The 13,124-nt window shown below is 34.1% G+C and overlaps 1 pseudogene; it reads right to left on the bottom strand.

Annotated features, from left to right (window-relative positions):
• Positions 1-1,654: 1,654 nt before the first annotated feature.
• Positions 1,655-1,754, bottom strand: LOC144238861 (U6 spliceosomal RNA; annotated as a pseudogene).
• Between the last annotated feature and the right edge of the window lie 11,370 nt (positions 1,755-13,124).

The following is a 13,124-nucleotide window of genomic DNA, read 5'->3' as shown; positions in this document are numbered from 1 at the left end:
GAAGGTCTTTTTGAACAAGATCACTGAATGGGTGCTTAGGTAAAATGCTGCTTCGGGTAAGGTGGAGATTCAGGATGTTGCTTTGTAAATTGTTAGATTCAAGAACTCACTGTCCTAGTTTCAATCTAGGATAGAAAATCTCAACTTCCCACACTGCCCCCTCCATCGCATCTGCCTCTTGAAACTCATAATGTCAACATATAGAAAATTAACATGTCATTACAACCCACTGTATTGCCTCTATAATGTCACTTGAGAACAGCAATCAACAAATGGAGAAAGATGGTTTCTGCTTCAATTTCTGCCTTTGAAAAGTAGCTGCAAGGGAGTGTCAATGATTGTTTTCAGCCTTAGATATTCTTTAGTGCAGTAAATACACTGTAGGAAACTCAAACAGATGTTGAATGCCCTGCCATATCCACTACATTCATATTTGCCAGTCTCTACGAACATTTTAATATGTTATGGTCTCAAAGAACATAGTACTCAAATTAAATTCTTATTTAATAATAATTAAAATACAGTTTTCATTTTCTTTGGATGTACTTTCAGAAGTGGAATTGCCACATCATATGGTAGACATATTTTTAAGTTTTTGAAGAACCTGCTTATGGTTTTCCACAGTGTTTAGATCAACTTACATCTCTGTCAGCAGTGTAGAAGGGTGCTTTTTACCATGTCTTTGCTGACACCTGCTCCTCTTGACCTCTTGATGATAGATACTCTAACTGGTGTGAGGGGAAAATCTCATTGTGGTTTTGATAGGCATTTCCCTGATGATTAGTGATGTTGAGCATTGGTTCATGAGCCTGTTGACCTTTTTTGTTGCCCTCTTTGGAAAAATGTTTTGGTTTTTTTGGCCAATTTTAAATCAGATTTTTAAAATTAAGTTCTGTGAGTTTGCCATATATCTGGGCATTAACCCCTTTTCAGTATATTGTTTGTGAAAGTTTTCTTTTATTCTGTACTTTGTCTTTTCGCTTTAATTGTTTCACTGTGCAGAAGGTTTTGAGTCTGATGTATTCCTTTTCATTGATTTTTGCTTTTGTTGTTTGTGCTTTTGGTGTCACATCCAAAAAAAAAGAAAAATCATTGCCAAGACCAATATTGATGAGCTTGTTTCTTATGTTTTCTCCTAGGAGTTTATGGTATTGGTTCTTATGTTTAGGATTTTGATCCATTTAAAGTAAATTTTTGTGAGTGGTGTGAGATGGAGGTCCAGTTTCATTGTTCCACCTATGTTTCTCTAATTTTCTCATCACCATTTGTTGAAGAGACTATCCTCTCCTCATTGGCTCCCTTATCACATAATAGTTGACCATATATGCTAGAATTTAATCCTGGGCTTTCTTTTCTGTCCCATTAAACTGTGTGTCTGTTTTTGTGCCATTACCTTACTGTTTTTACTACTAGGACTTTGAAATATAGTTTGAAATTAGGATGTGTGATACCTTCAGCTTTGTTCTTTTTTCTTAGAATTGTGTCAATTCCTGAGGGTCTTCTGTGGTTCCACACAAATTTTAGATTTGTTTCTTCTGTTTCTGTGAGGAATACATTTTATATTTTGATAAAATTTTGTTGAATCTGTAGAGCACTTTGGGTAGTATAGCCATTTTTACAATATTCATTCTTCTTGTCCATGAACAAGGGATGCAAAAATATGGAATTCTTCACAAATTTGTATGTCATTCTTAGGGACTATACTAATCTCTCTGAATCATTCCAATTTTGTGTACATGCTGCCAGTCAAGCACTGGGGATCTTTTATAGAAGCAGATTTCTTATAGCATGTCCAGTAATGGAGGCCCGAAAACTTAGGGCTGTCATTAGTCCATAAGGAATTTAACCAAGCTCATGGACAAGGCCCAAAGCCAAGGTGCCTTGTTCTGCATGTGGAATATGAGCTGGGTTTTACCTTGATATACCCAATTTTTTCCAGGTAGGTTAGTAGAGTCCACAACCTAAAAAACTCAGGATATAATTCTGCTAATTCTTCTATATTTAATTTTATGCCACTTAGAAGAGGTTGGCAATATAATTTACAGAATAGGAGATAGATAAACTCTTGTGGTATTTTCTCAGAATCTTGCCTTTTTTAAAACTCATGGCTGGTATGCAAAAAGAAAAATAATTCATAGGAAAGTTATATCCTTTGTTGTAATCTGTACACCTTTAAAAGCAATAAAAAAATAAACTGTTATGAAATAGGACAAACAGAAGCTCTAAGAGAGAAATATTTAGGCTCTTGTACATTCCTTACATACCTGCTTAATAATTACCATGTTGAATTGGAATTATATGTATATTTTTTTGCTACTCTCCTTAAAGGCAAGGAGAATGTGCTTCATATTTGAATTCCAGGCAAAGAGCACAGTACCATATAGTAGACATTTAATGAATACACAATACTCATTTTTTTTTTTTACTATTTTACTTCCTTAAGGATTACTAGTGGAAAGCATCTGAGATATAAATTTTGAAATAGGAACATGTAGATTCTTTTTAATGAGACAAACATAGAAAGATTGTTTTCTATATTCACCCATTTCTTTCTAAGACTACTACAGCTTGGCAGTACACTTTTATAAAAATTATGTCTTACAATAATGTTAATTAATATTATAACTAATAGTTAAGTTTTTAATGCCACGCCTTTAACTTTACTTTCTTTTTCTGTTTTACTCCCAAACTTTGAATGAGGCAATAATATCAAGTCCTGCATCAGTCATTATTAATTACAGTTCATACTCAAACTGTAGGTTAGAGGAATTGATGCCCTGTGGAGTGGAAAATGTATCTATAACTCTTGACTCCTCAAAAACTTAACTATGAACACCCTAGTGTTGACAAGAACCCTTACCAGTAACATAAATTGTTGATTAACATGTATTTTTTTGTGTGTTATATGCATTACATACTGTATTCTTACAATTAGGTAAGTCAGAAAACAGAAAATATTATTAAGAAAATCACAAGGAAGATGGGGCGCCTGGGTGGCTTGGTCGGTTAAGCGTCCGACTTTCGCTTAAGTCATTATCTCGCAGTTCGTGGGTTCGAGCCCCGCATCGGGCTCAGTGCTGTCTGCCACTCAGAGCCTGGAGCCTGTTTCAGTCTGTGACTCCCTCTCTCTCTGATCCTCCCCTGCTCACACTGTCTCTGTCTCTCTCCTAGAAATAAATAAAACATTAAAAAAAAAAAAGAAAATCACAAGGAAGAGAAGATACATTTAATAGCACTGTATTGCATCAGAAACAATCTGGGTTTGAGTGGATCCATGTAGTTCACACCCATATTGCTCAAGGGTAAACCGTATAGGACATTAAGGGGTTACTTAATGACTCAAGGCTCAGAATTGAATTTCTTTAAGTTAGAAATATATGAGAATAATTTTCACTTGCATTTGAGTTGCATTCATTGAACATGTACACACATGCAACATATAATTATTGTTGTATTAATATTCACTAAACACCCACTGATAATATAGCTCTTTGATAAAATATAATAACCTGACAAATTGTAGCTTTGCTTTGAAATAGAAAAATGGGTTTGAATTAGAAATTGCCTAGAATAGAAGTAAACATTGAAGGAAACAACAGAGTACATTCAAAGTGTGATTGTATTTAGCCCAAGATTAACATACTTGCAGTTCATCCAGTGTTGCATTTACTGTTTACGTAATGCATGTTGTGTTCGCTTTTGTTCTTCTGATCTCATGAAAAGTATTCTCATGTGAAGGGCCTTAAAGAATTTTTATTTTTAAACTACTGTATAGTAAAAATAGACTTTAAAACATTTGATCTTATTCTGTCCCAGAAGTACCATGATATCAAGGCAACGATTTGTAGCAATCCAATAAAATGAAACTCTTTCCTCCTCTTCTATCTGGGTTTAGGGCCTACGATGGGAGGGCACCTTTTGTAGCATTGCCCCTGCAAGTTACCAGGTTTAGATTCTTCCATGTGCAAGAAAGCTTCATTGTTGGTGTTAAAGAATCAAGTAGAAAATTGGAGGCTTGGATAAGAAACTCTCCCTGTTGACTTAGCACAAGTGAACATTTTTGTCTGGGGACTGAAATAAACTCCTATCACTTTTAAAGAAACGCTTATAGTGTAAATAGGTCATTCATGATTCTTCAAACGTGAGCTTTGCAAAATGAAATTGGAAGTGGTGTATATTTAAGTCTAAAAAGAACTCATGATGAAATGATGCTAACTATGGAGCTTATAATGTTTTATGTCATTTCTAGAGAAAGATATAAAACTGTCCCTGACTTCCTATGGTAGTTAGTGCATCTTTGATGGTAGCATGAAATGCTCTGATGGTAATGTTGTGTGAAGTCATTTGGGTTTTGCCAACTGCTGAAATTACTTTGGATGTTGTCACTAAAAATAGTGAGGTATATAGGTGTGTCAGGCATTCAAGGTAGAGCCCTTAGGCATATGCCTGCCTGAAAAGGGCTTTCTTTTGAGGTTCAGATTAAAGGCCTGAGTTTGTAGTTTTCATCCCTCTCACTAAGGAAAGGTCATTGACTGCTATTCATCCAGTAGCTTTTATGGAGGTGACAAAGAGAGGGTCTGGAAAAAAAGGAGGTCAGGTTGGAGGAATGAGGGAGGAATTAGAGAGACACTTGAATGTTTTTGTTTGTTTTACCTTACTGTTATCTCTTAACAAAGATTAATCTGATAAGCTTGCTAAATCTGAGGACTGAATTCATCCTTCTAGCTTTTTAAAAGCAAGATAATTCTCAATTCTATTTACACACACACACACACACACGCATATATATACACACGTGTGTGTAAAAAGGAACAATGCCAGAGGAGAACAAACAAAGCAAGATATAAGAAAGAAAGGAAAGTGAAATAAGAGAGTGAAAAGTTTTCTTCAAGCTTCTGTAGCATTAGAGATGTTAAGGTTCTGTCTGTTCGTTTTCAACTCAATTCATCTGTTATCTTTCTTTTGCTGTCACTGTTCATTCTTGTCTTTGCTCATTTCTATCTTCTCAGCTGCGTTTTTAAACTTTCGTCATTACAAAAGCTCTCATGTTACACTTTACAATTATCATCCTAATAATGACTGTTAGAATTTATCCTTTATTTCTGTTTCCGTTTGATGGTTAAGGCTAATGTAGCTTAGCCTTAACCAACACCTTTCTAAATCTGGGCATGGCAGCCTCCCCTCCCCCAAGAAAAAGAGTTTCCTAGAGTTTTGTCTGAGAGTAAATATTGAAGTAGAGCTAAATGTCACATGATGATGGACAGTTAGCTAATCTATTTCTGGAAACACATTATCTTTTTAAACCTTGCCATAATCCCATATTATTCAGGTGGAGAAAGTAGTCCTGATTTTGGAATAAATTCTGAGATTGCTTGCAGTTAGGAGCCAATAAGAGTAAGTTCATAGAAATTAAAATGAATTTAAAAGGAGAACATTTTATTCACTCAGTAAAGACAGTTCTAATTGTTCAACTATTTTCACTTTCTAGGAAGACAGGATGACAACATTCATAAGCCTTATTTAGATTTAGTGTGGGACCATGGGACTGAGCTCTGGTAAATGGGAATGTGAGAGGAAGGGATGTATCACATGTCTAGTTTGAAGCATTAAGAGTTAGTATGTTTCTTCCTCTCCTCTCTCTCTGTCCCTGTCTTGGCAAGTCTAGAAACCCTGGAAAGCAGACATCAGGAAATGGAGGAAAATCCCTGACTAGGTGCATTGAGTTTTTCATAAATGAGAAATTTTTATAGTACTAAGTCCCTGGTATATGAGGACTTGTTACTATAGCAAATACAACCTGATTCTGAAAATTACATTTATTACAGTATTGTGGCACATAGTGTCCATTAAATGATAATTATCATTATTATCATAGTGTTATGTGAACCTAGTGGGAGATGAATAGTTATTCTTCTTTAATTGATAATAAGGGGAACCTGGGTGCCTCAGTCGGTTAAGCATCCAACTCTTGATTTCAGCTCAGGTCATAATCTCACAGTTCTTGAGGTCAAGCCCCATGTTGGGCTCTGTGCGGACAGCACAGAACCTGCTTAGGATTCTCTCTCTCTCTCTCAAAAAAAAAAAAAAAAAACANAAAAAAAAAAAAAAAAAAAACCAACCACATGTAAGGAAATTGATAATGATCTGTGAAAACGAAATGAAGATATAATAGCCAAATGTGATGGAATATGCAATTAAGTCTTTTGGTTTACTGGGTGGTATATATTAGGATGAGAGCAATGGAATCATTTTCATTTAAGTATACTGTGCCTTTTTATTTATGCAATCTCATATAAACAGCAATAACTATAGTATAATTTTCTGAACTACAACCAAAAGAGCTAAGAAGCTACTTTCAGAAGAATAGGGACAGAAGTGGATAAAAGAAGAAATAGAAGGAAAAAAAGAGGAAAGATAAAAAATTGTGTAATTATATTACCTCCCTCAGTTGACTACTATAGCACAAGGCATGTTTTCAAAACTACTAAGGAAGCTGAAATCACTGAGTATATATATGAGCCAAATAATAAAGCAGCTCAGTAGTGTGTATATATACTACATCTTCTTAATCCATTCATCAGCTTATGGACATATGGGCTAGCTCCATAGTTTGGCTATTGTTGATAATGAGCAAGGGAGGGGCAGAGAGATGGAGACAGAATCTGAGGCAGGCTCTAGGCTCTGAGCTGTCAGCACAGAGTCTCATGTGGGACTCAAACTCATGAGCGTTGAGATAATGAGTTTAAGTAGGATGCTTAACCAACTGAGGCACCCAGGTCCCCCATCTTCTGCCCATTTCTTAACTGGATTATTTTTGGGGTGTTCAGTTTGATAAGTTCTTTATCGATTTTGCATACTAGCCCTTTATCAGATATGTCAATTGCAAATATCTTTTCACATTCTGTAGCCTGCCATTTAGTTTGTTGTTTCCTTCACTGTACAGAAGCTTTTTATCCTGATGAAGTCCCAATAAAGTTCACTGTATACAAAGTTAATAAATAAGAGATTGGGGAAAGATACATGTAAATCTAAGATCAACTAAAAATCAGTGCCTGGAATATGAGAAGTTCTTATGAAAAGAGCAATTCCAATACAAATATGTGTGAAAGATTTGAAAAGGCATTTTCTAAAGATTAAAGTAAACATAACTACTAAGCACAAATAAGAGGAAGTCATAGAATTATTATTAATCATAAAATAACAGTTAAAGTAATATTAGAGTGATGATAATTAGAGTGATAAATAATGATAATACTGCAACAATGTGATAGGAAACTTTATGTATATAACGGAGTGTAGATTGTTGTAGACATTTGGACAGTAATGTACTACCACTAACTCCGTTGATGTATAAAACATACACCATGGTACAGCAGCTCTTGTATGGGGTATAAAATCCCAAAACATCCTCCCATAAAGTCAGAAGGAGAAATACTATGTGTTCTTTGAGGAAGACTTGGTTGAAGACTAAAATGAAGTAAGGGGGAAGCTTGGGTGCAAAACTTGAGGCACTCGCTCTCAAGGTCATATAAGATGTAAGCACAGGGTAGAGTACTTGCTCTGAGAGTGAGGGCCTCCTTAAATTGTGTACCTTAGTCCTCTTGCATGCCTAACCCTAATCTATTTGTACCCTAATTTCCTGAGGCAAATTGGAGTCAAACTAGGTGCCTATCATTCGTTTTTGTTTTATATTTTATTTTATTTACTTATGAGAGAGAGAGAGAGAGAGAGAGAACAGGCAAAGGAAGAGAGAGAAAGAATCCTAAGGAGGTTCCATGCTCAGCACGGAGCCTGATGTGGGTCTCAATTTCACAAATGTGAGATCATGAGATGAGCTGAAACCAAGAGTAATATGCTTAATTGACTGAGTTACCAGACACCCCAAGGTGTCTATCTTTTGGGGAGAAGGTAGATGACATTAAGATAAATGAAAAAGATGGAGAATTACACATTATTTAAAAGGAATGTATGAGAGATAAATACAGCTGTAAGAGTGAGTTTCAAGTTGGTTAATTAAAAGAAAATAGGAAATATCATTTTCTGCTGTGTATTATTTTCAAAATGAATGTATCAAATGGTATTTTATTTAAGAAGGAAATATTAATTAAAGCCAAAATAAACCTATCTACAGGAAAATTAAGATAGTATAGCCTACTTAAAAATGTTCATAAAGCAATGACCTTACAATTGATAAAGGTAAAATATATGTTTTTATAATCATAAAATCAAAAATATGAGGGGAAAAGGTTTTTGTCATTCCATGAAACTCCAGCATATACTTTTAGATGCTTTTCAGGATAAGTGTCCTATTTATTTCTCAATCCAATTTGAAACTAAAACTGTAAAACTGATGTGAGGGCTCGCTATCATCTAGTTTACTTCAGGGCAGATATCAGGAGCTTAAAATATAAAATAATGATACAAATTTGATTAAAAATGGATGACTGGAGACATTTTGTTATTTTTTTAAATGTTTATTTTTGACAGACAGTGCAAGCAGGGGAGGAGCAGAGAGAGGGAGACAGAGAATCTCAAGCAGGCTCTGTGCCATCAGTAAAGAGCCTGATGCGTCAGGGTTCAAACCTATGAATGGTGAGATCATGACCTCATCTGAAACCAAGAGTCAGATGTATAACTGACTGAGCTACTTAGGTGCCCTGATTTGGAGACATTTTAGCAGAATTAAGAGTTGGAGTTCAATGTTGTGGTCCATTTTAAGTCAGACTTTTAATAACTCGTCAACTTTTACTATCACTCCCTGGATGAGAATAGTAACTGAAAATGGGAACTTTCAGCATAGCAGAGAACTGCCAGATATCCACAGAGATACTGAGTATTTGGAAGTGATCTCTAGTGATACCAAAAGAGACAAAGTGGTCCGTTACTTGCTACAGTCCAGCTTTCTGATTGTTTTCTTTTTCAGTGTGTTGATTTCTAAAATATAGCTGTTAATTAAATATCTCCTATATCTCTAAGGAAGTTGCTGGTGTACCTGAAATTGATAAATTGATATGGAGCTACTTTTAAAAAAAATGTATATATTCCTACACTTAAAGCTCCTGAGGGCTGAAATAGTTATGTCTGGAATATGTTTTAAGAGAGAACAATAAAATAAAATCACAGTCTAAATTTCCTTGCAAAAGAGATAGTAACTCTCAATATGGGTTTGTTTTCAATCCTATTTAATTTGGAAACTAGCTTATCTGAATACCCATAGCAGAAACCTTCCTTACCAAAATACAGATGGCATAATGTCCAACTTTAAACAACTTTGTTTTTTTTTTCTTTCATAGTTTATTGTCAAGTTGGCTTCCATATAACACCCAGTGCTCATCCCCACAAGTGCCCTCCTCCATGCCCATCACCCCCCTTCCCCCTCCCCCACCCCCATCAGCCCTGTTTGTTCTCAGAACAACTTTGTTTTCTAAGTAGTACAGCAAATTGCTACCTCCTTCTGTAAACTAGCTTTTAATTGTATAATAGGTTGGTCAATGGTATAGTATCACCAAAATTAAATTTACAAGATTTAAAAATCATAAGATTTATCATTTATAAATTACACAATTTAGATGATTTATAGACATTAGGTGACATTGTGTGCAGACTGATAATATGGTGGGTGCCACACTTGATTCTTTTTCCTTGTTCATTAGATTACTCTGAAGTCCATATTCTAATTTGGGACAAATGGAATAGATTTTGTGCCAGTCCTGTGGATGATAAGCCACACAGCTAGTGCATTGCTGCTTCCTGGGTGTGCCAGAAGATTCTCTATCCAGCCTGCATGCAGGTTCTCCCCTTCCCTAGCTCCACGATTCATAAATGTGAGGGAAAGATGTATCAAGGATTACATAGTAAGAATCATCTTTCCCTATTGCAAATACAACCACTAACCACAACTACTACTCTTAATAAAATTTATTGAATACTTATTTTTAAAAATATTTATATAAATGTTATATATAAAGGTTATCTGGATTATAATACTGCGATTTTATAGGTGAAAAATAAGGTTTGGAGAGGTGAGGTGACTTACTAAGTGTCATACTTACAGGGTTAAATGAGATTTCTGATTTATGAATACATATTTTTGGAAAATTATAAAGAGAAGGCCATTTATTTGAAGCTTTTTTAATTTCACAACAATTATAAAGTTTTTCATAATACTCTCCCTGACATAAACCAGATACTGGAAACCACTATTATATACTACTACATACTATACCCATTTTCCATAAAATTAAAGTTGTACTATAACTCATGATTTTATATCTCACTATGATTTGTTTTAAATGAAATACTTTCTAACTGGAAGCTGCAATTTTATTATTTTAAGAAGTTTAGCCAGTTATATAACGAATTAACATTTATGTCACTGGTATTATTTTTGTCCCATTTGATAATCATATGCATCTTATTTAACATTCCAATACTAAGAAAAAGTGACTGAGTTAATCCTATTTAAAGAGGCCGTACTTCAATTAAAATTGTTAGAGAGTGATGTGCTACTTTTCTCTGGTAAAAATTGTAAGTTATTATTTAAATGAAATCATTTGAAAATTAAAATTAACTGCCTTTAGTAAAGTTACACTTACCTATAATGATTGACTTGAAGAACATTATGATTAAGTATAGTTATGCAAATGCCATTTAGTTTTCATGAGCTAAATTATAACCTCATAAGCACAGTAAAGTTTCTCAGAATATATTGTCTTGTGAAAATCTAATCATAAATATAGAGTATAGACTTGAGCATATATTTATTGTTTATGAACTTACTAATTTCTCTACTAACAACTAGTATCTTTTAAGAGATTCATGAGTACTTTAGTTTCATGGTGGTTATAAGAGTTCTATGCATGGTGTTATATAAAATATTACAAGACTAAGTGTGCCTTCTATGTAGTGTATGGTTTGTACAAAGTTCAGTGTTAAGCAGTGTCTGTTTATCCTCCACCCCCAAATTCCATGAATCTGAAATATTTTTCATGATGATTTGAATGGACAAGTTCCATTCTAGATACTGGGAATGCAGCACTGAATCAATAAGCAAAACTCTTTTCCTTAGTAGAGCTTAAATTTTATTGAGAAGAACAAAAAATATATATAATATAAATGTATATTTTTATATATTTTGTGGTTGCATACATATATACATGTATGTATATATACATTATATACATATATATTTGTTTTAAACAGTAAAGCGAGTTAGAATCATGAATATAATGGAGCAAATATAATGGAGGGCAAAATTTTAGGAAGGGTTCAAGAAAGTTCCATGAAGAAAGTAAAATAGGACAGAAGACCTGAAGAAAATCAGAATGGAAGCCAAATATTTATCTTGGGAAGAGCTTTCCCAATATAGAGAAAAAATGCAAAGCCCATGAGATAGGACTTTGCCAGCATAGACAGATCCAATGTGTAGGAGAGCTCTGTGAGATAAGTTAGAGAGGTAACTTGCTCCAAATCACATGACACAAGTGATAAATAGCCAAAGCAAGGACTTAAATTTTAAGAGATAAATCACAGGCAGTTATCAACCAGATTAATGAATATATAAGTAGAGAAGTAGATGAAAAAATTTATTAATAAATACTGAGTATAGTTATTCCTTCTAAGAACATGTTCAGTCTATTTTGATGCCTAAAGCAATGGATGCTTGTTATAGAAAAAAGAAACTGAGTAACCATGTTTATAACTGTCCAATATTACACCAATATTAGCATCTGAGTTATATACAGAATTGAATGCACTAGAGAGCCTCTAGAATCATTAGAAGAAATTATATTCCTGAAATTATTACTTCCAAGATACGAACATGAACCTTTAGGAATACTTTTACATTATACTGTAATAATGACAGTGGGCTTTAAAGCACATATAGATTTAATATTCTGGCAGTCACTTACTGTAGATCTGATCCTTTTTTATAATGCAGCAGTCTTTGAGTCTTCAGTTTTATAAAGAACTACCTCAGTCTGTAACGGCTTGTTCTGTACTAGTACTGCTTGCAGTTTATAAACAGCGAAGTCAAACATAGAGCAGTAGTTGGGAAAATCCTGGCCAAGTGGATGAGTGAAGTGGCAGTCTTCCCTTCAATTACCAAAAAGATATTTATTGTAATAAATAGTGAGCAGTAAGAAGTTGAGCACTAAGAAGTTATTTTAGTGTCCTGCAGGAACTAGTATGTGAGCCAAAGTAATTTTTTCCCCAAGTGTTGGTAATTTGCAGAATTTACTAATTAGATCTTCCCAAATGTAAAGGATCTTTATTTTTGTGATGACAATTTCTTGACTTCTGTCAATGACTTTTATCTAGAAACCTCCAGGGAGACATCAGAAGTGAGCAAGTCGGGTACTCACTCTCATCAGCGTGAAAGAGCACACACTATTGGGGAATATTGAGTGTCTCCTAAGAGGGTATTAGAAATAATCTGTTTTAGGATTTAGTTTTGGTCGAAGAAGAGTGGCCTTTCTGGAAAGGACAGAATGAAAATAAAGGCAATTCTATGATTGGGTAAAGAAGTAGCAGATACTTATTTAGTAAAAGAGAGTGTTCCTTTCTTGTGAATGTTACAGTGGCCTTGTTTTCTTTGTACTTAAACAAAATTATGAGGTGACTTTTCTTTTTCTCATCTGTGTCTCAGAGTGACCTTGTGTTAGGTTGGTATGTTGTGAGATTATTTACTAAACGGGATAATGAATGGCCTGGATGTGCCAGCCCAGCTTCTGAATGTAAGGATTTGTTCCCTCTCCTGTCTTTTCTCACATTTCTCAGAACTTTCTAAGCAAGGAAAATTAGCCTACATATTACAGACATGTGTAATTTTAATAAACTAAGTTATATGTAAAATCTAAAATTACCTTACTTCCTCAATATACAGAATAAAGGTGATTCTCAATTATTTAATGCTAAATTTCATTCTAAATTATTTAACACAATCCTAAATAATTTTTAATTTTGAATATATCATTTTAATAAGCTCTTTCTTCTAACGGCCATGAAATTATTTTGAGTAATAAAGATTTCTTCACTTACTAGAAATAAGTTTCTATTGCAATAACAGTCTATCCCATATATTTGTGCTATTTTTAAAAAAGACAACTGAATATTTTACTGAA

Source organism: Crocuta crocuta, unplaced genomic scaffold (genome assembly GCF_008692635.1).
Source record: "Crocuta crocuta isolate KB4526 unplaced genomic scaffold, BGI_CrCroc_1.0 scaffold309, whole genome shotgun sequence".
In the NCBI taxonomy this organism is placed as follows: domain Eukaryota; kingdom Metazoa; phylum Chordata; class Mammalia; order Carnivora; family Hyaenidae; genus Crocuta; species Crocuta crocuta.
The sequence above is the reverse complement of the archived record's forward strand: the minus strand, read 5'-3'. Positions and strand labels throughout refer to the sequence as shown.